This window comes from Petaurus breviceps, unplaced genomic scaffold, assembly GCF_028583685.1.
Source record: "Petaurus breviceps papuanus isolate PSGF00001 unplaced genomic scaffold, PetGlider_PUasm1.0 171, whole genome shotgun sequence".
Classification (NCBI taxonomy): domain Eukaryota; kingdom Metazoa; phylum Chordata; class Mammalia; order Diprotodontia; family Petauridae; genus Petaurus; species Petaurus breviceps.
In genome coordinates, this window is record NW_027185754.1 from 20,357,521 (window position 1) to 20,381,823 (window position 24,303).

The 24,303-nt window shown below is 36.7% G+C and overlaps 1 long non-coding RNA gene across 1 annotated transcript in view; it reads right to left on the reverse strand.

The window, feature by feature from the left end:
* The window catches only part of LOC138157157 (uncharacterized), a 50,547-nt gene extending 33,522 nt beyond the window's left edge, over window positions 1-17,025 (reverse strand). The window contains exons 1-2 of the long non-coding RNA XR_011167322.1: window positions 16,789-17,025; window positions 9,628-9,808 (exon numbers count right to left, since the gene is read on the reverse strand). This is a non-coding gene — a long non-coding RNA (uncharacterized lncRNA). The remainder of the gene's footprint in view (window positions 1-9,627; window positions 9,809-16,788) is intronic.
* Window positions 17,026-24,303: the final 7,278 nt, after the last annotated feature.

The following is a 24,303-nucleotide window of genomic DNA, read 5'->3' on the forward strand; positions in this document are numbered from 1 at the left end:
AGGGCTTATTTTCGGGATAGGTCTTATTATCGGGGAAACACAGTATATTTTTATACATCATGTTTTGTCGTTGGTTTTTAGTTATTTCTGTCATGTCTGAATTTTAGAGACTCCTTTTTGGGGTTTCCTTGACAGAGATATTGGACTGGCTTATCATTTCCTTCTCCAACTCATTTTGCAGATAAGGAAACTGAGGCAACCAGGGTCACATATCAAGTAAGTGTCTGAACTCTGGTCTTCCTGACTCCAGGCCCAGAACTCTATCCACTGCACCACCTAGCTACTCTTTACATATTATATAAAATATTGTGTGTATATATATATGTATATACATGTATTTTTAAGTAAACAGTATAAAATGGAGATTAATTATTTCATAGAGACTCAAGCAAAACAAATCAATACATTGGCCACATCTGAAAATGCGTCTCATACTACACCGATAACTCAACTACTCTTCTCTTAGAGACCAGAAGCTTTTGGCCACCAGTCTTTTGAAATTATGCTTGGGCAGTGCGTCGATCCAAGTTCTGTGCTGGGTTCCTTTAAAATATTATGGTCATCATGTAAATTGTTCTCCTAGTTCTGCCTACTTTTCTCTGCATTAGTTCACATAAATCTTCCTAACTTTCCTTGAATTCTTCATATTTGTCATGTCATATGATGCAATGATATTTCAGCACATTCACATTATGATAATTTCTTCAACAATTATCCAAGTGATGGGCAGTCACTTTCCTTGTTTCTTTCAAGAATTCTTTATACTACACTATTCTATCTTTTCAACTTCACATTATTAAGAAAAAAATTAAAAGTCATTGGAATCTACCCAAGAACTTTACAAGAGGCAATATTATACAAGTGCTAAAAAAAATACTTCATTTTGTGAGGCTATTATTTTGTCTTCATAATATATTCAATTAGTAATACACCATGAGAAAGCATCTAGATGAGGTTATGACTAAGGCTCATAAATCTTTCTAATTTGGGGTAATCTTTTACTCTTCCTTCTCTCCTACATCTTATATCTAATCAGTTACCAGATCCTGTCAAATTAATCTCTCCTGTGTGTTTTGAATCTATCCTCTCCTCTTTAAATCAACCAGCACAGACCTAGTTCCAACTCTCACTATTATCTATCCAGATGAAGCAAAAGCCTTCTCACTGGTCTTCCTGTCTACAGTCTCCTTCAGTTCCTCCTTTATTCCACTGAAGGAATATTCTATTATTCATAGATCTAGTTATATCACTCCTAAAAAAATGTCCTAAAAATATCTTCAGGGGCAGCTATGTGGCGCAGAGAATAGAGTACCAGCCCTGAAGTCAAGAGGACCTGAGTTCAAATCTGACCTCAGACACTTGACACTTAACTAGCTGTGTGACCTTGGGCAAGTCACTTAATCCCAATTGCCCTGCAAAAAAAAAAAGAGTTTTACTAGCTATTTGTGATGGTATTTTGTGTAATCAACATTTGGTGAGAAGGGACTAAGCTGATCAATGTAAGCTAAAGACTACTAACCCCCTTGAGAGGGATCAGGAAAGTAACCTTTATTTTGAACCCAGATTTTTCCCTCTAGACTAGAGGGGAGACAGAGATGCCTCTAAGGGCATGAATCCAGATCCTTCCTTTATAGTACTACTCTAAGGATTTGGCCAGCCTGGAAGGGAAACAAACTTGGGGTTTCCAGAGAGAAAGCCCCTTTCCCTTTGGGCTAGGGCTGTCCAACTAACTTACAGGGATAGCAGAGGGCTACACCCAAGCTTGTGCTCATACTAACTGTGGGCTATCACCTTAATGCTCTTCTAACTCCAGGAGCACGTGGTCAGTCTCATCTTCTGACACTAAAAACTTCCCTTAGTTCCTCTAGGCAACTGAGTCCTAGAATCTCTCTGACCTTAAAATTGTCTGAGAAATCTTTCCTTCTCTGTCCAAAATACTCAAGTCATAGCTCTCCTATCCTGAACCCCCAGGGTTAAAAAGCTCTGCCATTGTCTCTCACTGCCACCTTTTGGGCTGAGTGGGTGATAGCACATGCATCTACAGCAGGCCTTTCTCTTTTTCTACCTCTCAAAAGGCTGCCATTAGCTGCTCCCAGAGTGGAGGCTGGATGGATGAATAACTCCTCTCCAACCACCCATCCAGGGTCCACATCTATGTCTGCCACAGTTCTCTTTTGTTAACTGTTGTCATTCACCCTCTCCTGCCCCCCCCCAAAACTGTGGCTGGACACTCCCCTCTCATACTACAAAGGGGTGATTCCATTACAAAAAAAACAAGATCCGATCCAGTCAGGTCATCACATTCCTAGAAGCCACGTCTTAATCACAATTCCTAAATAAGATGCAAATGAGCAAATAAATAGGCAAGGACACAAGCCTAGGACATGTTTGCTCAGCAGGTACCAATAGATATATTCATTTATATTTATATACTCCATAGAAAAATGCCAAAGGATCACTTTGCTGTCACCTCATCTAATTGGCCAGGCTCTCCTGATCCACCTTCCTATAGAGTTAAAATGGCCAATTAGTAGGTTGAGACTGGAGAAGGAAGAAAATAAAGTCAGAGCAGGGGTAGTGGCCTAAGAAAGTATTGAGGGTGGAAGGAATGGAGGTCTCAATGAAGGTAAAGAGTCAGTTTGTGAAGGGAGAGGTAGAATTATAAGAGGTTATGGTTGGATATGGCAATATTAGAAATTCTAATTAGAGAAGTTGAACATTTATAGATAATGGTGAGATCTAGTGTGCTAGACCATAATTATGTGTGACTGAGGTAGAGTGAAGGCATAGGTCATGGGAAATTAAGGATGAATTGAATAGATGAATTGGGAAGTTAGGAATTTTGAGGAAGCATCTGAGCAAATTATTAAAGTCTCCTAAGATAAAGACAGAGCTGGGGAGGAGAGGAAGATTGTGAACCAGAAGCTGAACTCCTTGAGAAAGCAGGGAAAAGACCGGGGGGGAGGGAAGGAGATCATTGTACAACAGCCATCATCATTTGGATTGGGTCAAAAATTTTGATGGAATGGAATTCAAAGGAGGAAATGTTGCTGACTGATGGAAGTAAAGGGAGAGTCTGGAAATGAAACTGAGGCGGAACAAGGAGAATTTTGACTCTCTCTCCAGGACCTATTTGTCAAGGAGTGTGAGAAATGGTATAGGCAGAGCTGAAGAAGATAGTTAGGGATATGGTGTCATACGAGAGCCACGTCTTAGTAAAGGCTAGTAAATAAAAGGAATGTGCAAGCAAAGGGTACAGGAGGAAGGTGGGGAGGGGTAATGTTCACTAGGAATAGGACTCCAGAGGGCACATTTTAAAGGGGTGAGCAGGGCTGAAGTGGAGCATGAGTGCAGTAGGGTTGAGTAAGATGGAGGTGAGAGAACTTGAGGAGAGGTCTGGGGATAGTTTTCTCCTAAATGGCTACTGATTAATTCGTACAGGGAGATGGAGATAAACAGGAAAGCTACAGGGAGTAGTGGATGGCAGAAAAATGAACTTCATAGTGTCTCTGACTTGTTCCAAAGAGTGGTGCACCAGGCTTGGGTCTGAGTTTGGCCCAGCCTGTGTGGGCACAGCTGCTCTAGTTCCTGCCAGGGATGGGAAAGTCACTCTTGCATCCTGCATCTTTGCCAGTCATCTTAACCTTCGTCTTGCCACTGGACTTCGATGACTCTGGAAAAAAGAGTGAGACTGATGACTTTGCACTGTTCTTCCCCTCTCATATCCAATTTACTCAGAAGTCAACTTATCACCCTCGTGATGTCATTGGTCCTCTGAGAACAAAGGATGAACAACAATGACAGGGATGGGGGAAGCAGGGTGGGGCAGGGGAGGAAGACAGGGGAGTTTCTGAAAAACAGATGGTAATGGGGGATCTGACTTGCAGACTCTCCATGACCTGGCCACAAACAATTCTGTATTTGGTAATGTTTACAAAGAATAAAACCCTGAAGAACACCAATATAGAAGCAAGAAAATTAACACAAGTAGTAAGGAGAACCCCAAGAGGCCATGCAGGCCTGTGCTGATAAGCAAACAAGATCCCAGCCATTAAACAAACTTAAACACACACAAACATGTTTTAAAGACTCGTAATTAGTTTGCTCTTCTGACTCTTACAGAGATGGATTTTCCAAGCTATGTGTCAGGTTTCTTTTAGTTCTTCTCATTTTGAGTGTCTTACCTAGTGTTTCTAATTGTCAGGTATTACCAATGATTTAGAATTCACTTTAACATCTAAAAATAGAGCTAACTTGTCCACCAAAGACACTTATTCAGACAGCGCTTTAGAAGACTCAATTCCCTCTGGGATACTGCTTGCGAACTACCCTTCCCTTATTCTCTCCCATCTTCTCTTCTGCCACATGTCTCCCAAGGTGGATAGATAATAGCTTTTATAATATCTAAAACCTAGATATCTTAAACTTCTCTATATCTATAATAATCTAATTCAACTAGCACATACTTTATCAAAAATATATTCACTCAAAAAATGTATATTCACTCACATTTCAATTATGCATGGTTTTTGTTAAAATGTTTTTTGAAGTACATGATATTTGCAGTCAATGAAAAAATACAAACTCAGTTCTCAAATATGCTAAGGAACTGAAGAGTAGTACCTAAGTAGCCAGTTCCTCACAGTTTTCCTTTCCTGAATATAGTGAGTACTAGGCATTAATATTGTGGCTGAAACTACTAAAAACTGGGACTTCAGTTGCTTCCCCAGAAGGCATCTTTTTAAATTAGAGATTGAAGAAAAACACACTAGTCCAATAGTTTTTTTTTTTTAATGAATAAACCCAAAAGGAATACGAATGAATCCCAGGAAGAATTTGCCATTATAAGCACAAGAAAAAGCTGTCAGAAAAGTAAATTATGTAAGTAAACAGGAATGTGTGTGTGTGTGTGTGTGTGTGTGTGTGTGTGTGGACCTAAGAAACACACCACAGAAGATTAAAGAAAACAATGTCATTTGTAAACTAGTTCAAACAGGAACCACCAGAAAAAGAGGGCAGATACATACTTTGAACCAATCCAAATTGACTTATATACCTATTTAAAGGATAATTTTGCTTAAAATAAAATTCAAAATAACTCTAGTTTAGAAAACTTTGTATGCATTTAGACTAACCGAGATCTGTGGGAAACCAAGTTAAGACTAAGAATAATATAACTTTTTAGCCCAGATGAAGAGCCATATTATCAGTGCTGCTTTCCCTCTACTAGATGATATAACAGTAAACTTTAACATTTATTTTAAAGGCATTCCTGGGCAGATTTGGGTAAGAACTAGAAGAATACTGTCCTAATGAATATCTCTGAAATTCAGTCCTGGCTTTTTACTATGGGGTATGGACCTCTACTTCACGGAGAGTGATTTGGGCTTCATTTCCAAGGGTTGTCACCCTCCTGCCTAAGGGCTGTTTCTTTACACATCATCTATCAAGAGAAACTTTTGCTAGTGATACCTTTTCAACAAGCAGTCTTCCTGCCATCCTCTGCCATGTCTTCCTTCTTATCAATAAAAGGAAAGATGAATATCCCAGGCCAGCCTCTTCTCTAGCTGCAGCTATGTTTTGTGTTTTACCAAGCTTCACCAAGATGGACTCTTTTTCTCTATCTTCTCCCATTAACTTCTGCCTTACTTTTCACATATCACTGTGATACCAATTACATTAAGCTCTATGTACTCCTGAGAGAAAGCACTTTGTAGATCAAAGATAAAAATGCATAAAATGTATATATGAAGCCTGATTATGTCTTATGAGAAATTTAAAGTTTTTTGATTAAAGGTGTCAGTGAACAAATGTTAAATTGTCTAGCTAATGAAATTACAAGCTATCATAGTTCTTCATAGCAAGAAAAATCATATTAAGCAGAGCCTCCTCCCTAAAATGACAAAAATGATTATTATTAATTCTGATCATGAATCTAGTTCTGAATGCATGCCCAGAAACAGAGCGTCCCAGAAAATTCTGAAATAACATTATGAAAAAAGAATACCAGCAAATTCATCAACATTGGGGGATCCAAAAATGGTTAGAAAGAAACTGTAGAGAAACTATGCATGTTTCTTTTTTAAATATGTAGGGATGTCATTTTGGCATTAAGCATTTTAACCAGAAGTATATAGAAACCTGACTATGGACTAAAAGAATTACCACATGATCAGGTTTTCCAACACATTGTTACTTTTATAATTGCATATATTACTTATTATTGCATATATTACTTTTTCTTTTAACAAAGCTGAAAAGTTGTCATTCACTGATTTCTGGCTCTACCAAGACTTCCAGCATGAATTGAGATGGTGATTTTAACTACCACCACTAGAGCACAGAGTTTGCTTATGGGGATAAGGTGAAAGAAGAAGCCTTATTTCAATATTAAATAGTTTTCTAAGGGTTTCTTTTTTGTTATTCTTGTTTTATATCCCAGTTACAAAATGTTGGAGGAAAGACAGAATTTTGCCACCAAGCCCTGAGGCAGAAACTCTACCACTTGTACCTCCACTCTCTAGAGACATGGTCCCTCAGGCATCACCTCTTGAGAGGTAGTGGTACCAACTAGGCTTTTCAAGCAATGGTTACATGCTTAACAGAATATGCTTCTGAATGTGCCAGGAACATAATAAAGTCAAAGACTCTGGCCAAAGATAATATAAGAAAGTTCTTTCAGTAAGCCAACATGGTCCAATCTTAAGAAAGAGGTATAGCCCCAAAGTAAATAATCTATTTCCTGGCAGGGAGGGAGGGGTTATGGAAAAACCAGGACCATTCTTGAGGTTCAAAAATGCAGGGGAAAAATGGAACTGATGCTTTTATACAACTATGAATTGTTTAGGGGAATAATCGCTTTATTCAGGAAATACTCTTTGGGTAAGGATGCATTAGTCAATCACCAAAGAGAAAGAATGTCACTAAAATAATTATTAAAGTTCCTAAGTCAGAGATGAGTCTATTTGAATAATAAGAAAAGAAAACCTTGAGAAAATAAAAAAATATTTAATAGATGCTGACTTTCCTGTGCTAAATGGGTACCACACTCTATAAACCTGCAAAGTTAATGAAGTCACCAGTCCCGTACATTTGTGGATGTCTCAGTAGAACAGGAAGTTGGCAATTTTGTACTTATTAATGGGGGTGGGGCAAAACTACATTTTTTTTAAATGCTGAAAAGACTGTTAATTAGGTTTATTTGGCAATTCTGTGTTTGATACTAAGTCTGAAATACTTTTTCTGCTTTTGAAATGTCAAAGTTTCCTTTGATGAAACTACCTCAAAATATGTAGAATACAGTAAATGTCATTCTTCTCACATCAATCTAAGGATACTTTCCATGTAGTCTGTATTCATCCTGTATGCTATGATTTATATATGATATCTCTTATTATAAGCCCCTTGAGGACAGGAATTATTTTTGCTTTTTCTTTATATCCCCAGCACTTAGCACAGTGACTGACGTGTAGTAAGTACAACTTAGATGAATGCTTGTTGATCAACTATTTGTCTAATTGTAAGATCACCAGATTTCTGTATTGGAAGAGACCGTGGAAAATTAGTCCAGCCCCATTGTTCTTATCCTTTCCATAGTGACAATGGGAAAGAAGGACTCAAAAATATTTCAGGAGACTATAGGATAGACAGTAGAGAATCCATATAGTCCCTTCAAAAATAAGCACATACCTTGATATATATCTGGCTTCTGCAGTTTAACTGCTAAGTAAACATTTATATTTGCCCAACATGACCTGGAAGCCATAAATTTTAATTCCTGTTACCACTCACCTCAATCTGTACAGTATTACCGTGTCCCACTAAGTCTACTCCTCCTTAAGCTAGAGTTCTTCTTTGCAGACAAATAAAGATACAAATTATTCATGGTATATACCTAAAGGATTTCAACATTGATATAGCAACATTACTATTTTCTGAAGCCTCCTTGCCATTTCTAAAGAGATGTTAAATTTCTTTCTCATCTTTCAAGGGCCAAATGAGATGTTATTTCTTCATAATGGCTTTCCTGACCAAATTTACAGGTAATGCAAAATTTAGAATGTTAGCTAACTTACTGGATGATAGAGCTAAAAATCCAAAGATATAAAACTAAAAAGATATGCCAAATCTAATAAGGTAAAATGCAGTAAAGGTAAGCATAGAATCTTACCCTTGGATTCTAAAAATCACCTGAAATAATAGAGTATAGAGGAGGTATGAACAGATCCCAGATCACCTGTGAAAATATCTAAAAGCTTTAGTAGACTACAAACTCAATGATTCAGCAGTGTGACACAGCTTTTAGCAACTAGGAAAAGGGCAACAAGAGACTAAACTGTGTACTAAATTGGTCCAATTAATGTCTCTTACAAGGGACAATTCCAAGGTGTACTGGAATGCACTGCTAACACTGGTGATTGTTTGGAGTTAGGAAATTTAATGAGGTAAAAAGATTTCCCCCACTGGCAGGTAGAAGCGAATCAGTATTTTAGAGTCCTATAATTGTCTTTGAAAGTCTTTGAAAGATGACTTCAATTCAGGTGAGATCCTGGGGTTCAAGAAGGACATAACTGCATAGATGAGATTTCTGAAGGACATTCTTGATGCAGACATGTTATATCTCTCCTTGCCTCCATGACCCTGGGTAACCCTCAGAAGATGGCCAGGAAAATAGCATATGAATCTGTCTTCCCTTTTCTGTGTGCTATTGCTATTAGTCGGTACCTCCCAAGTGACTGAAGGGATTGTCCTCTGATATAGGCAAGTTTGTTATACTAAATCCCTTATTGGACAGTCTTGGGTAGTATCTCTGATATGGCACCTACCGCCAATAAACTTAAAAGTGGTGTGAGAGTCCAAGATGTAACAGTGGAAGCTAAACAAACTAACACAATCTGAGATTGAATTAATAGAAGCAAACTGTGCTGAAAGGCATAATATATTTATTTTATTAATTAATATATATTAAAATTATTTTATTAATTAATATGTATTAAAATATAATATATATTTACTATACACTGCAATGGTCAGACCATACTTAGATTGGCACACAGCTCTGGTATCAGTTTTTAGGAAGGAGACTGATAAACTGGAAAAACTAGTAGATGACAAGACTAGGCACAGGATTGGAGAACATGCCACATGAGTAGGGGCTGAAGAAACAAGGTAGGTTTAGCATGGAAGAAGAGACTTAAAAGGGACATGATAGCTGACTTCAGGTATATGAGTGTCATATAGAAGAGATTAGTATTGTTCTGCTTTGCTTCAAAGGATAGAATTAAGAGCAGTAGTTGAAAGTTGCAGAGAAATGGATTTTGATTGAATATAAAGAAACATATCAGAACAAATAGTAATCTAAAAGTGGAATGAGCTGCAGCAGGAGATGGTGGGTCCATTTTTCTCAAAGTCTTTAAATGGAGTCTGGAGGGCTACTTATCAAGGAGGCTACAAAATAAATTCCTGGCTGGGTAAGATGACTTCTGAGTTCACTTCCAAATCTAAGATTTTATAGTTCTGTTAAAGGGATCTCTCCCATCTTGAAATTTTCTCATGTAATTTTATCTAAATTTTTCCTTTGCCCATGCTTTACTTTGTATCATATTTATTTCTATACATGCCATATACCTACTTTTAGACTTTATTTCTTCGAGGGCCAGAACTGTGACATTTTTCCTTTTCTTCTGGTAGCACCTAATAAAGTGACTTGCACATAGTAGGCACATAATAAACATTTGTTGAATTAAATCGAATCTCCAAAGTCACATGAAGAAAGTTCAAAATACAGCAAATGCCATGTTTTGTTGTCCTAAAAAGTAAAAGGAGAAAGCAAACAGCTTGACAAAGTAAGTCTTCTTAAAAACAAAATGCCCATGTAAATTATTCACCCACTTGTTACATTAAATTATAACAACTTGGGAAACATCTTTGAAAAGGCAGATTTTGCAAATGTTGAGGAGAATGAGAAAAGCTATGTAAGAGTAATTTCTGCAAATATCTACAATATTAACTAAAAAAACCCTAGGGAAGTAAGAAATTTGTGGGGGGTTTTAAACCTCTAAGGAATGACAATTTAGGAATTCAAAACAACAACATCTATTCATAAAGAAAGCAAAGCCTTAGCAGGCAGACATCACCAATAAGCTAGATGCTGGGGAGTGGTGTAATAAATGTTCAAACATGAACATTGGAAAACTATAACCAGAGAATATAGCAATCACCAACAGAAAACCAAAAACAGAAATATGAACAATTTTATGTTTGTATTGTACCACATCTGAAAGCACATGTTCAATATTATTTTTTTAAATAGCAATTTGTTCAAACATGAATATCTTAGTAAACAAGCAGGCAAACTGGTGATGGCATGATGCCTCTATTTATTATTTATTAAGCTAAAAACAAATGCAGAGAGAAATGAGACAGAAGGCTTTAAAACCTATAGGAACACTCTTTGTGGAATTGGACCAATCAGACTTTCTAGGTGGTTCTAACTCATGTTATAAAAAGCCCTCTAGAGCATTCAGATGGTGCTTTTTTTTAACACACACAGCTGCTTGACACTAGGATGCCACTATGGGGTAGGTTAAATGTCTACCAACAGATACAATTTCAATATAGCAAGGCCTCCAGCACTTTTTAATTCTTTAATCTTTTTTTTCATTGTATGTCTGATGATACATTAAGAATAGGATGCTCTTTTTAAAGAATAGTCACCGAAGTCTATAACCTGGCAGGCAAAATATTAAAAAGTAGTATTCAAAAAGATATTAATAAACTAGATCGATCAGCTATGCCACGTTTAATCAGATGACATGCAATAGGGATAAATGTAAAGTCCTATGCATAGGTTCAAAAGCTCAGCTTCACAGGCAGGTGGTGAGGAAGGAATGACTAGGCAAGAAATTATATAAGAATGCCCAGTGTCTCAGAGTACCAGAAGTTCAACGTATCAACATCATGAAATTGCGACCTTAAAATTATCATGATACTCAATTATGTTAAGACAGGAATAGTGTCCAAAACTACCTAACTTGGGTTGGACCACATCTGTGTACCACATTTTAAGTACACTGAAAAGCTGAAGAGAGTCCAAAGCAGAATAACTGGGGCAGTGAGGGACTTCAAAAACATACCATACGAGAACAGAATGAGCTGAACAACCTACAGAGACAAAGTTTAGTGGTAACATGATAGCTGCCCAAATATTTGAAGAGCCATAATGTGGAAGAGGGATTAACATTGTTTTGTATGGCCCCAGACAATAGAACTAGGAACAAAGATATAGTACAATGTAGCCTTCGTGGAAGAACATTTAGAACATTTCTGACATTTCGAGCTAACCAGAAGAAGAATGAACCATCTCAAGGGGTAGTGTGCTCTCTCGCATTAAAGGTCTTCAAGAGAAGAATAGAAGACCACTTGCAGGTATCTTAGAGGAGAATTTTACTCAGGTACAGGTTAGATTAGATTTCTTCTGATGTCTCTTCTAACTGATTCTAGAAAGGAAATGACAACTAACTAAAAGGTTGAGCTTATACAGAATAAGATTCAACCCTAAGTGAGCACAATCAGTGAAGTCCAGTTTCTGCCTTTAGAGCTCTAGCCTTGACCATAAGTCACTTTTGTCCAAGCAAATGGGCAACTGTGCATGAAAAACTGAGCATATTAATTGGTATGTGCTCTAATATGATTTGCACACATGAATGAAGGAATTCTCAGTGAAAAAAAAAGACACAGAAACAAACAGCAACAGCTGTTTTTTTTAAGCCAATAATCTTTTGAAAATGTCTTCTTTCCACAGTCAGAAATCATCCTGAGATCAGTGGAGAAAAATCCTTTCAGGAAAAACTCTAGGGTGGTAGCTATAATGTACCTGTGGTATTGTAAATATATAACAATTATAAATATGTAACCAGTATCCAAGTGGAAGAAGCATGAATAATGATAGATTTGCCTCTTGGGATGAGTGGTTTTGTAAAAGCATGAACATGAGGATGAGTCAAATTCACCTGTTTTTGCCCACAAGTTGGACAAAGCCAAAAGCTGCTGGAGAAGGAGGGGGGAAAGTTGGCCAAGAGGGAGCACACAGAGATGTCTCAGAGATGTCTCAGAGATCCTGAATCAAGACAGTCACCACACTTACTGCCAGGCTTGGCATTCAAAAGGTGCCAAGGATGAAAACCATTAAGCTTGGGCCAGTCATTGAAGAACATTTGAAGGGATTCTGGGATATCATCCCTAATGCTTTACTTGATATTGCTGTAACACATTGTAAACCTTTTTATATTATGTCAATTTTTTCATCTCTTATCTAAAATATAAGTAAAAATGTTGAAAACCTATTCCTACCTTAGCCCTTTGAAGGAAAGTAAGTAGTGGCAAATATAACATTACTAACACTCCCATTGGGATTCTGGTTATGTTTATAATTGTTACAGGTGTATAATACTGCATGTACAGAGAGAGAGAGAGAGAGAGTTAGTTGGGGGGGAGGGGCAAGAGGGAGCCAGAGTAAATAGATAAGGCAGTACCCAGGAGGTTTCCAGGGATGTCAGTTGACATTACTAAGATAAGAGTATAAGAGAAGGAATGGAAGAATCCCATTCTGGAACAGGAGTGTGTGAAGAGGATTGACACAAATTCCCCAGGGAGTTAGTGCTCCATTTCCTTACAAGGACCTCCATCAGAAGAACAAATAATTTTACTTCATAGAAATGTAATTTGTCTTTAGTTTTCCTCTTTTTGAGAGAACCAAACTGCATGTGGCTTGGGCCTGCTCTCAACATCTGTGTCATGAAAAGTTCACCCATAATGAAAGCATGTTTTGATCAGCATCCATGTAAAGTAAATGCATACTTATAAGACCCCATATAATGCTTCATTTTTACCAGACCAAACCAGAGGCACACTAACTCAAAGCAAAGTCATTTAGTTATACAGAAAAGCAAGATAAATAACAAGGAGCACCCTCCAGCCCCAGTACACAAGGGGAACACTCTACCACGAATTCCTATGCCATTGGTGGGAGAGGAAATAGGCAAAGGGAGTGCATATAGCTCAGACTACTGACCCTCCTGGGGCTGCATCACAGCTGGAATAACTTACTGGCCCTGAAGCTATTGACTTCTGCTTTTGATGTCATCTTCTGGACTACTGATGCCATATACTGGGCCATTTTTCTCTTCTGAGATATGAGCTACTATTGTTATCTGCTGGGTTACTTTCTCAGCTGAGCTACTTTCATCACTTAGAGGCCCATAAAAGATCTTTACTGAGCTGTTACTGCCACCCCAGGTTTCTATAATGAATTATAGCTCCTATTTACCCTCTTCTTCTCTTTTGTCAGATTATCCCAGAGCCTCAAGGCTTCAACTCTTTTATGAGTCAGACCTTAAGTATACCTAGCCAGCATAACTGCTTGAGTAAAATTCATCTTTTGAACTATTTTACTTGTTTCTCCTTCAACAAACAGTCTGCTATTTGGATTTGGGAGAGTAAATTCTTTTTAGCTTCAATTTCAAATTTAACAATCAACAGTAGCTCTATACAGATTATGTGCTTGGAATTTCACTAAATAAGGACCAAAAAGAGAAAGATGGGGCTAGCAACCTTTGTCCTACATTCCTGCAGATATACCTAAAATTATTGCTCTACATATATAATAACATCTCCTTGCCTGAAGCCTGGATAACTCACATTCAAAGAAATAAAATATTTTTGCTGTTCATTTTTCCTAGGAGGAAGAGAAAAATCAAAATGAAGTCACAATAAAGCTTATCCTGATATGCCCTAACGTACTCCTACATTCAACACAAGTCCCTTATACCATCTACATCTATAGTTCATAATTAGGAGAATCACAACTCCTCTTCACTTCCTCATTTATTGAGTACCTACTATATACAAAGACCACTGGTGGACTCAGCTTTCTTAGTCTCCTTCCACTGCCACCATCTATTGCTTTTGAGCCAGATCTCTCTCCTTTTTTGGACACCCATAAACTGGTTTAAAATCTCACAAAAGGCCCTACAGAGATTTTCTAAAGATTTCTATTGCTAGTAAAACGTTGGGTGGACAAGAACAAGGACACATACACATTTGCTAATAGGAGATATCTTTGTTGATAGAAGATCTAAATAAAATTCATTGACCGATTTCAAGAAATTCGAAGTATTTGTGAGATGGGGTCTTCAGACTGGGCATTGAGAAAACTGAGTAATGATTGGCTAATGATGATGCCAGTAGTAGATCTGGGGAAGCCACTGGCCAAGGTAGGGGAGGTGAGGGTGAAACTAGGACAGGATTTATCTTGCACCATAAAAGCCTTCTTGTACAACAAGCAGGGACTGAAAGGGGTGGGTCTTAGGAAACACCTTGAATAAGAAAAGGAAAAGGGACATAGAAGTGCCAAGTGATAGCTGCATATAGAAAAGTGAGTTCCTGTGACCAACCACGATCATTTTTAATGAATAGATGTTCATAAACCTGGGACATTCTATATATAGAAGTGATAAACGAACACATTTTCCCAGTACCCAGAAGACAAAAACAGTAGGAATCAAAAAACTTTTTTCACTATGATTTTATTTCTAAGTCAACTTTTAGCTCCACTCACATGGGCAGTAGCTCAGAGGGATTAATGAGGAGGGGACCAACCTGCTGACCAAAAGGCCTTACCCAGCATTCTCCAAGTTCTTAGAGTTCTTTCCCTTGGCTTTAAGGTTGAAGAAATAAGGGAAAAAACTGTTACAGATGAATGCAGGAGAGATCATGGTAAACTGGAAGGGGGATTGTAGCAGATCACCCATTAATACTATTTGCTAAAGCTAGAAAATGCCTAATCAGGACTGAGCAGCTTCAGTAGGCAAATGAAAATTAATGTGACTAGAGGACAGCACAATCACAAATGGGTGAAAAAAGCAAGCTGTAATGGACAGTGATACATAGGAAAAAAACCCAACCACAATGTCCTTTTTCCTCTCTCCAACCAAAGAGGAGAGGACTGCTTCCATTGCCCTTTAGGCTGTTTGAATGGTAGCCAGAAGTTAGGAAACTTTATTCTTTTCCTAAATATTTCTTTTCAGCCTTAAGTCCTTAACCTGTGATAAAGCTTGTTGGCCAATAAATCCCAGGATGTTTGCTGTGTTTATTTATTAAATAGATTGAGATAAGGAAAAAAGAGCAATTTCCCCTTTTAGAAATGAGATAATTTTTACTCAGCAGAGTTGAGCTGGGGGCAGAACCATGGGAAGAGGAAGAGTGCTGGTATTATCTGTTAAGTTGTACAAGTATCTGAATCGTAATTCAAACCCTAGATCAATTTCCTTTGCCAAAAAAAAAAAAAAGACGATGATCAATAAAGCAGTACACTGTGAGGAAGAAAAACATCACCCTTTCTTCAGTCTGAAAGGTTCTGGGTAGCAGGCTACCTACACAAATCTAGCCCCTTGGGGAAGGGGGAAAGCAAGGACTTCCATGCATGGGCAGTTACCATAGCGACAGTACCAAAGCAGCACAAGTCTATCAGAGCCTGAAGCAGTCAGGCTTAAGGCCTGAGTGTCTCCAATTCACCCACAAGCTCCCCCTGGTGGTTAGAGCATGTATTGAAATGTCAAGCTTTGTAGTCCATAACAAAGCTAGAAAGTGTCTAACCAGAAGCCAAGATTTTAAGACCCTTTCTCTTCTCTCCACACAACCAAAATTTACAAATTTCAAAAGGCCAGAGAACAAGAGTGTACATAAATAAATGTTGTAAACATCTTCCATATCCACTCAATTAAACTCATACCCAGTGAAGGCAATTACCATCATTTCTTAATCTTCAGACCCAAGGAAGTTCCTTAGCCCAATAACACAGTGTGAACAGAAAAACTACACAGTAGCAACAAAATAAATAATAATTATTACTTAATGAAGTTGGAAGAGATAACTCGATGAGTTTCAAATCTAATAGTATGGGCCCAGAGGGGAAAAGTAGTAGTAATGAGTAGAAGAAGGATGGGCTGGATCCCAGAGAAAAAAACAAGGAGCATAGAGGGAAGATGCAGAGACAGATTTCTTCTCAACAAAAAGGGAGAACTTCTTAATAGCAAGAGTTTTCCAGAAAAGCCATGTGTAGTCTGATGATACAGTGAGTTCTCCATCAATAGAGATTGACTGACCATTTGGAAAGACTGTTGTGGAAAAAAATTTTCTTTCAGGTATGGATTGGACTAGATGATCTCTGAGGTTGCTTCCAAATCTGGCATTCTGTGATTCTGTGACTTCATCAGGAAGTATGATATATTCGAAAGAATATGGAACTTAAAGATCAGAACCCTTCTGAACCTCAGTTCAGGAATGGGAACGATAATTATAGCTCTGTTTGTTTCACAAGGTTGCAGAAAATATCAGATGAGATAATAGATATAAAAGTACTTTGCAAACTCTAAACTGTTATATAAATGTGAAGAATTAAAAGCTACTGAATGGTATAAAGCAGTAAAGCTATTGAATAAGAAAGTGTTTCTATTGATAGTCTAAAGTCAACTGAATCATGTTGTGTTCAAAATTAAACCAATTATACAGCCATTGTAGGAATTTAGTTTGCTTGATCAGGTATATTTGTTACAAAGGGTTTTTTTTTCTTCTAATGGAGAGAGGAGGTTCTAGGGAGAGGAAGGTTAGGGATAAGGTTACCATTCCCTCTACCCAACAAAAAAAGAAAAAGAAAAGGTGGTCATTGAAATATTTTTAAAGAATACACAAAAGAGAACTGAAGGAAACACACAGACAAGGAGGACAAACCTTATTTCATACTACTTTGTGCATTCTAGGTTCCAGCCAAACGAGATGACTCACAAGCTCATTCTGCTTTCTGCTGCTTCTGTGTTTTTGCACTGGCTGTCTTTCAAGCTTGGAATGCCCTCTCTCTTTGGCTCTAACTGGTGAAATTCTCTTCTGTGAAGGCTTAGCTCAAATGTCATCTTCTCCATGACGTTTCCCTGATTCCCCAACTAAAATTAACTGTCCCTTCTGAAATCTTACTAGAGACTCCTGTTTGGATCTCTCTTTTGCCCCTAACATCTATGCAGTAACATATAATTTGAATATATACAAATACACATCAGTTTTTCCCCCTTACAGTGAAGGGTTGTACCTTCTCCCTCCAAGTCACAAGTATTGCCACCAGAGAAGTCTTCTTCTCTGTCTTTCCCCCGCTCCTTTTCAGAAAAGTAGCTAAAGGATGTTTCCATAACCTGCCTCAGGTAACCCTGAAGAAGACTGTAAATGGAAAGACAAACAGAAAGATATAGTGCCTTTATGAAGCCTGAAAGAAGGCAAGTGGGAAGATCAGACATGAGCAAAAGATATACCATCCAGGTGCTATGGTCCAAAGAAAGAAAAATGGTTTGCCATGAAGCAACCCAGGAGGGTGACCCATTAATAAGAGTATATGAATCTCTTTACTCTCTATTGCTTGGATGCACATCCTTTCTGTGTCCTAAATGAAATAGTTCTGTGTGTTAAAACCTGGGAAATGAAGTGCTGTTTATAAAGGAGCTAGTATTAACCATTGGGTAAAATGTCTGATACTAAAGTTCCCAAGTCCTATCTAGTTGGAGGTAAAGAGCCTGATAAGTGGATGTTCTTCAGGGCATATGCAAGCTTTTTAGGGTATATGCTTGAAAGTGTTTAACAATAGGCTTTGGGTGGGTGGGGTCATATGTACAAAACACCTTTAAGTTTAATAGGCATCATTAATATTTTCTCCAATACTTTCTTAAGTGAAAGCAATAAATCAAGTCCTGGTTGGTAGTGTTTGCTGATTTCCAAAGTCTACAAGTTCACACTGAAAATGTAACAATCTGGGGCAGCTGGGTGGAGCTGTGAATAGAGCACTGGCCCTGTAGTCAGGAGGACCTGAGTTCAAATTCAGCCTCAGACACTTCACACACACACACACACATAAAACTAGCTGTGTGACCTTGGACAAGTCACTTAACCCCAACTGCCCTAACTTCCCCCCTCCAAAAAAAAGAAAATGTAACAATCAAGTCTCACAAAAGAGCTGCCTCCAACACACCCCTGCTTAGAGGGTAAGCTCCTTGAATACAGAAAACATGTTGTTTTTCATCTTTGAGTCTTCCAATATATAGCGCAGTGTTTTGCACATAGTTGGCAATTAGTAAACGTTTATTGCATTCAATTCGATTTGATTTAAATGACTTTTGAAACTCTTTTTTTTCAAATTTTAGATGAAATTTTTGTCTTCTCTCCTGAACTAATTGTTAAGGAGTCCTTTCACTCCTTAATGTGAGTGAGCCTTCTGGACGTATTACTACCTATCCTTTTGTATGGTAAGCATGTCCAGGGAATTAATTACTCACTTCTTTAGCAAACTTTTTCTGTTTGACATAGTCCAAAGTCAACCAATCCAGCCTGGTTTGAATTAGCACAAATTGTCTTAATTTATGAAATTATACTTCATTCTTCATGTTAAAGGAACTCAATATATTATGTTTTCTTAAATTTTTCTTTTAAAAAGACCAACAGACTATACTGCTGCCAAGTTACTATACAGATAAGAATATACAATATGTCAAGAAGTAACAACTTTTACTATAACTCTGAGGTATTTGGCTGGTGGTGTCTGCCAATGACTGCCTAGTATTTGAAAGCTCTCTCTCTCTCTCTCTCTCTCTCTCTCTCTCTCTCTCTCTCTCTCTTTCTCTCTCTCACTCACACACACACACACACACACACACACACACACACACAGTTTCTATTCAAGACTGGTGAATGGAAGCATCATATCTAAAACAGCCTTTGGGGAACAGTACTGAATTTCTCTATATAGCATGTTCTCAGGAAAAGAGAAAAAGACAGAAAGAAAAAAGGAAAAATGGAAAAGAAAAGAATTAATACAAAACCTTGAAAGAACTAAGAGTTGAGATAGGAATAAATCAGTTTCCTAATACTATAAATATTATAAATTTTTCCCTAAAATATTAAAAGATGCTTAAAACCAAAGTGATTATTAAACATGAATATATTTTAAAATGGAAAAATAACTTTTAGCTCTAATTTAAATATTTTTCTCAAATTAATGTGTTTTATCTTGTTCTATCTGTTAGCATAATAAAAAATGCTAAATATCATGTTACTGATTTAATCCTTCAATAAAAGGACATAGAACTAGAAAAAAATAGTCCTATTTACACTATATGCCTTGATAAGCAGGGTAGCTATTCCACATTCAGTAACAGTGAGAACCCCCAATCCCAAAATATCATCATTTTAAAAGTATAGAAGCACCTCATGGGAAAACTGTGAGATTTTGCAAGGTCTTGTGGGACCCATAAAGCCATACACTAAAATAGGTTTTTGCAAGAGCAAATGAAGCTTTTTAAGTATTCATAAGCAGCCACAGGGACTCAAACCCCAATAACAGAAAATCGAAGACAGCGGCCACCAGCAAGTCTCCACAGATGTTTTCAAAGCTTTATAAGGGGTTTTCAAGGAAAAACAAAAGCAGCCATGGGGCTGCCATCTTGGATTCACTTCTTTTAAGGAGTAAATCCCTGTGGCAGTTATCAAAGCTTCACTTTCCATTACAAAAGCCCATGTGAGCACAGATGTTGAAATGGTTTTTCTCCAGTGAAAACAAAGGTGTCTGAAAACTACCTGGGCTCAAAAAGACTTTTGTAATTTCTAACAAACTAATTCTCCTACTTCCAAAGGGGTCATCACTTGAACATGGTCTTCTTTAGAATCAGCTGGGTATACTATATATGTAACAGCTTTATATGAGTATATACACATAAACTATAGCTATACACATGAAAACTCAAATTGATGTGGTAGCAGCCCTCTTCCCTCTTATCCATTTCTATTTAACTGGGATTGCACTGTCATTATTTGGAAATAATAATGGACTCTCCATAATTTTTCACAGTAATCTTTCTGACATCAGAATTACAGGTTTTAACCATATTCCTCACTTCAAAAAATAAAATTTTTCCATTTCAATATCAACATCTAAGGAACAGTGTGGTGTCACATAAAGTGTAAAAATCATTTATAAAAAGTAACAATAATAAATGTATCCATAAATAGAGCATAAACAAAAATAATAAAAAATATTTGATGGAAGATTTTGCCTAAAAATATTTACATAGTATTTTTAAAATATTGAAGCACACAGACACACTTTCATTCAAGTATGCACTATCTTCGAAAACAATGAAAAGTAGATACTATGTACATTAATTATTATTTTTTAAGAAATTATAATCAGCATACTCTTCAGAATAATAAAGTATTACATTCTTATGATCATACTGCATACTGTGTGTGCTTAATAATTAACTGCCATGGGTGGCCAGGTAGCACAGCGAGTAAGAGCACTGGCTCCAGTGTTGAGAAGACCTGGAGATCAAATCCCGGGCTCAGACACTTAGCACCCACCCAGAAACACCTGGCCGTGTAACCTTGAGCAAGTTACTTAACCCCTAATGCTTAAAAAATAAAAAAAATAATAATTAACTGCCTTAACTTAAGGAATTTTATTGCAAAAAAAGGTAAAAGCATTTTATTTTCTCAAGCAAACTTTGCTAATATTAAAATTAACTACAAAATTCATATAGTCATTTTTATAAGACTTTTTAAGCTAAGAAGTAATAGCCTAAGTAATAAAAATTTCATTATGACTTTTTGAAAGGGAAGAGGGAGAATGCCAATTATGAAATTAAAGACAGTTTAATAGATTTTTACATCACTTACGATTTTTAAAAAATATGTATCTCTGAAGACAACTTACTAACTTTTAGAGCCAAGAAATAATTTCCTGAAAATAAGGCAAAACAAAAAATAACAGAATGCTGCCTGAACTTCATTATAGCACATCACAAGATTCTTGTTTGTAGCTATATTTGACTAAATTAACTTGCTCCCCCAAAAAACCTAAACTGATGATAATTATCAAAACACTTCCTACACACTTCTAATATTCGTTTATGTAAAGGGACAGCAGCAAAAAAGGACTGGGTTCCAGTCAAGTCAGAGTTTATTGCCAAAATTTGGGCATTTTCTTCCCTTAGATAAATTCCAGCCATACAGGCAACATCATTTATTTCATCCTCATCTCTATTATAGAAGCATAAATAATAGGAACAATAAGTAAATTTTATAAGTAAAACATTAACTTTGCAACTCAAGTTCAGGCTATATTAAAATGTCTAGTAATTGTATTTATTAAGAAAAACTAGGGGGTGGCTAGGTGGTGCAGTAAATAAAGCACTGGCCCTGGAGTCAGGAGGACCTGAGTTCAAATCCAGCATCAGACACTTAGCACTTACTAGCCGCGTGACCTTGGGCAAGTCACTTAACCCCAATTACCCGGCCCTCCCTCCTCCAAAAAAATCAATTAAAAATAAAAGAAAAACTAGACTAGAGGAATAATCTTAGAAAACTATACTGTTTAGATATTATTCCCTTTTCCACCAGTTACTTGTGGTTAGGTGGAGCTAATATAATAAAAATGACAATTTTGCCTAAATTAGTTTACCTATTTAGTGCCATACCAATCAATCTACCAAAAAATTATTTTATAGAGTTAGAAAAAATGATAACAAAACTCATCTGGCAGAACAAAAAGTCCAGAATATCAAGGGAATTAATGAAAGGAAATGCTAAGGAAGGTGGCCTAGTCATACTAAATTTTAAACTGTATTATAAAGTAGCAGTCATCAAAACTACTTGGTACTGGCTAAGGAACAGAGTAGTGGATCAGTGGAATAGATTAGGTACACAAGACACAGTAGTCAATGACTATAGTAATCTACTGTTTGATAAACTCCAGTTTCTGGGATAAGAACTCACTATTTGACAAAAACTGCTGAGGAAAGTGGGCATAGACCAATATCTTACACTGTACACCAGAATAAAGTTTAAATGGCTTCATGATCTAAATATAAAGGCTGATACTGTAAGCAATCTGGGAGAGCAAGGAATAGTTTACCTGTCAGATTTATGAAGAAGGAAAGAATTTATGACCAAAAAAAGAGATAGAGAACATTACAAAATGCAAAATGGATAACTTTGATTACATTAAATTGAAAAGCTTTTGTACAAAGTCGATGGAACTAAGATTAGGAGGGAAATAGAAAATTGGGAATTTTTATAACCAGTGTCTCTGACAAAGGCCTCATTTCTAAAATACACAGAGAAGTGAGTCAAATCTGTAAGAATAAAAGTCATTCCCCAATTGATAAATGGTCAAAGGATATGAACAGGCAGTTTTCAGAGGAAGAAATTAAAGATATCTATAATCATATGAAAAATGCTCTAAATCACTACTGATTAGAGAAATGTAAATCAAAATAATTCGGAGGTACCACATCTCGCTGGTCAGATTGGCTAACATGACAAAACAGGAAAATGATAAATGCTGCAGAAGATGTGGGAAAATTGGAACACCAATACATTATTAGTGAAGTTGTGAACTGATCAAACCATTCTGGAGGGCAATTTGGAACTATGCCCAAAGGGCTATAAAAATGTGCATACCCTTCGGCCCAGCAATACCAATTCTAGGACTGTATCCCAAAGAGATCATACAAGTGGAAAAGGACCCGTATGTACAAAAATATTTATAGCAGTTCTTTTTGTGGTGGCAAAGAACTGGAAATCAAGGGGATGCCCATCAATTGGGAAATGGCTAAATAAGGTATGGCATATGAATGTAATGGATATTATTGTATTATAAGAAATGAGGAGCAGATAGACTTCATAATAACCTGGTGAGACTTATATAAACTGATGCCGAGTGAGGAGAGCAGAACCAGGAGAACTTTGTACACAATTACAGACACGTTGCATCTGTGATGACTGATTTTGATAGACTGGGCTCCTCTCAGCAATGCAAGGTTATAAGACAACTCCAAAGGACTCTTGATGGAGAAGCCTAACCACACCCAGAGAAAGATTTAGAGTCTGAATGCAGATTGAAGCAAACTACCAGTTGTCTCTCTTTTTTGTTTTGTTTTGTTCCTTCTTTCTCATTATTCTCTCCATTAGCTATAATCATTTGTTACAGCTTCACTAATGTTTAATGTGAAGGTATGTGTAGAATCTATATTGCATTGCATGCTGCCATGGGGGGAGGAGGAGGGGGAAGAGGAAGAGACAGAAATTTTGGAACTCAAAAGCTTGTGGAACTGAATGTTGTAAACTAAAAGTAAATAAATTAATTATTTTAAATTATTCCCTTTTCTCGTGTTTATCTTACAAACCACATATAATATTCACTGAAAAGAAAGGTAGCAAATATAATTTTGTATAACACATCTCCTATGACCAAGAAGTCATGAAATGCTAGGGGAGGACAGTGATTATTTGGTTTATTATTTTATTATTTTGGTCAGCAAGAGACTTCATTTTCAGCCACAAATGTTTTTCCTTGGTAAAATATCATTCTAAAGAACTAAAAGGAGCATTCTATTTTTTTTTGCTCTAGTAAAATATTGTTGCAATAAACATAGTTAAAAATTAAAGTTTCAAGAACTCGAGATAAACAGAAAGAAAAGATCCCATGTACACTAAAATATTTATAGCAGCACTTTTTTGTGGTAGCAATGAACTGGAAATAAAGTAGATGCCCATCATTTGGGTAATGGCTAAAGAGATTATATATAAAGAGACTCAATTAATGGAATATTACTACATTATAAGAAATGATGAATATGAAGAATTCAGAGGAACATGGGAAGACATGAATTAGGTGAAAATAAAATAATTAGAATCAGGAAAATAATATAAACAGTGATTAAAACAATGTAGAAATGGAAAGAACAACAATAGCAAAATTGAAACTGGTTGCTATGAATTAAAATATCCAAAGTTGACCCAAAAGAAGAAACAAGCCAAGTTACCTCCTCCCACTCCAACTACTTTGAAGAAATGAAAATCATGTGTGTAAAATACTGCATGTAACATCATTTTGTTGTTGTTGATATGTTATTTAATTTTGTGAAGCTTTTTTTTTCTTCTTTTACATTGTTTAAAGTGATGACTCTCTGGAACAGGCAGGAAGAAGAATATAATGGGAAACATGAGTGTCAATAAATAAAAGACATCAACAAAGATTTATTTTTTAAAAAAGACTTAGAGATAAAAATAAACTAATGACTGGTCTCTTAGTTCTGAATTAGTGAGTAAAATGATTGTCCTGTCTTCACCCTTATCTTTCTACAAGTTCTGGCATCCTTTTGTATGATATAGTGAAGGCAAATTTTGGGGGAGTGGGGAAAAGAAGGAAGA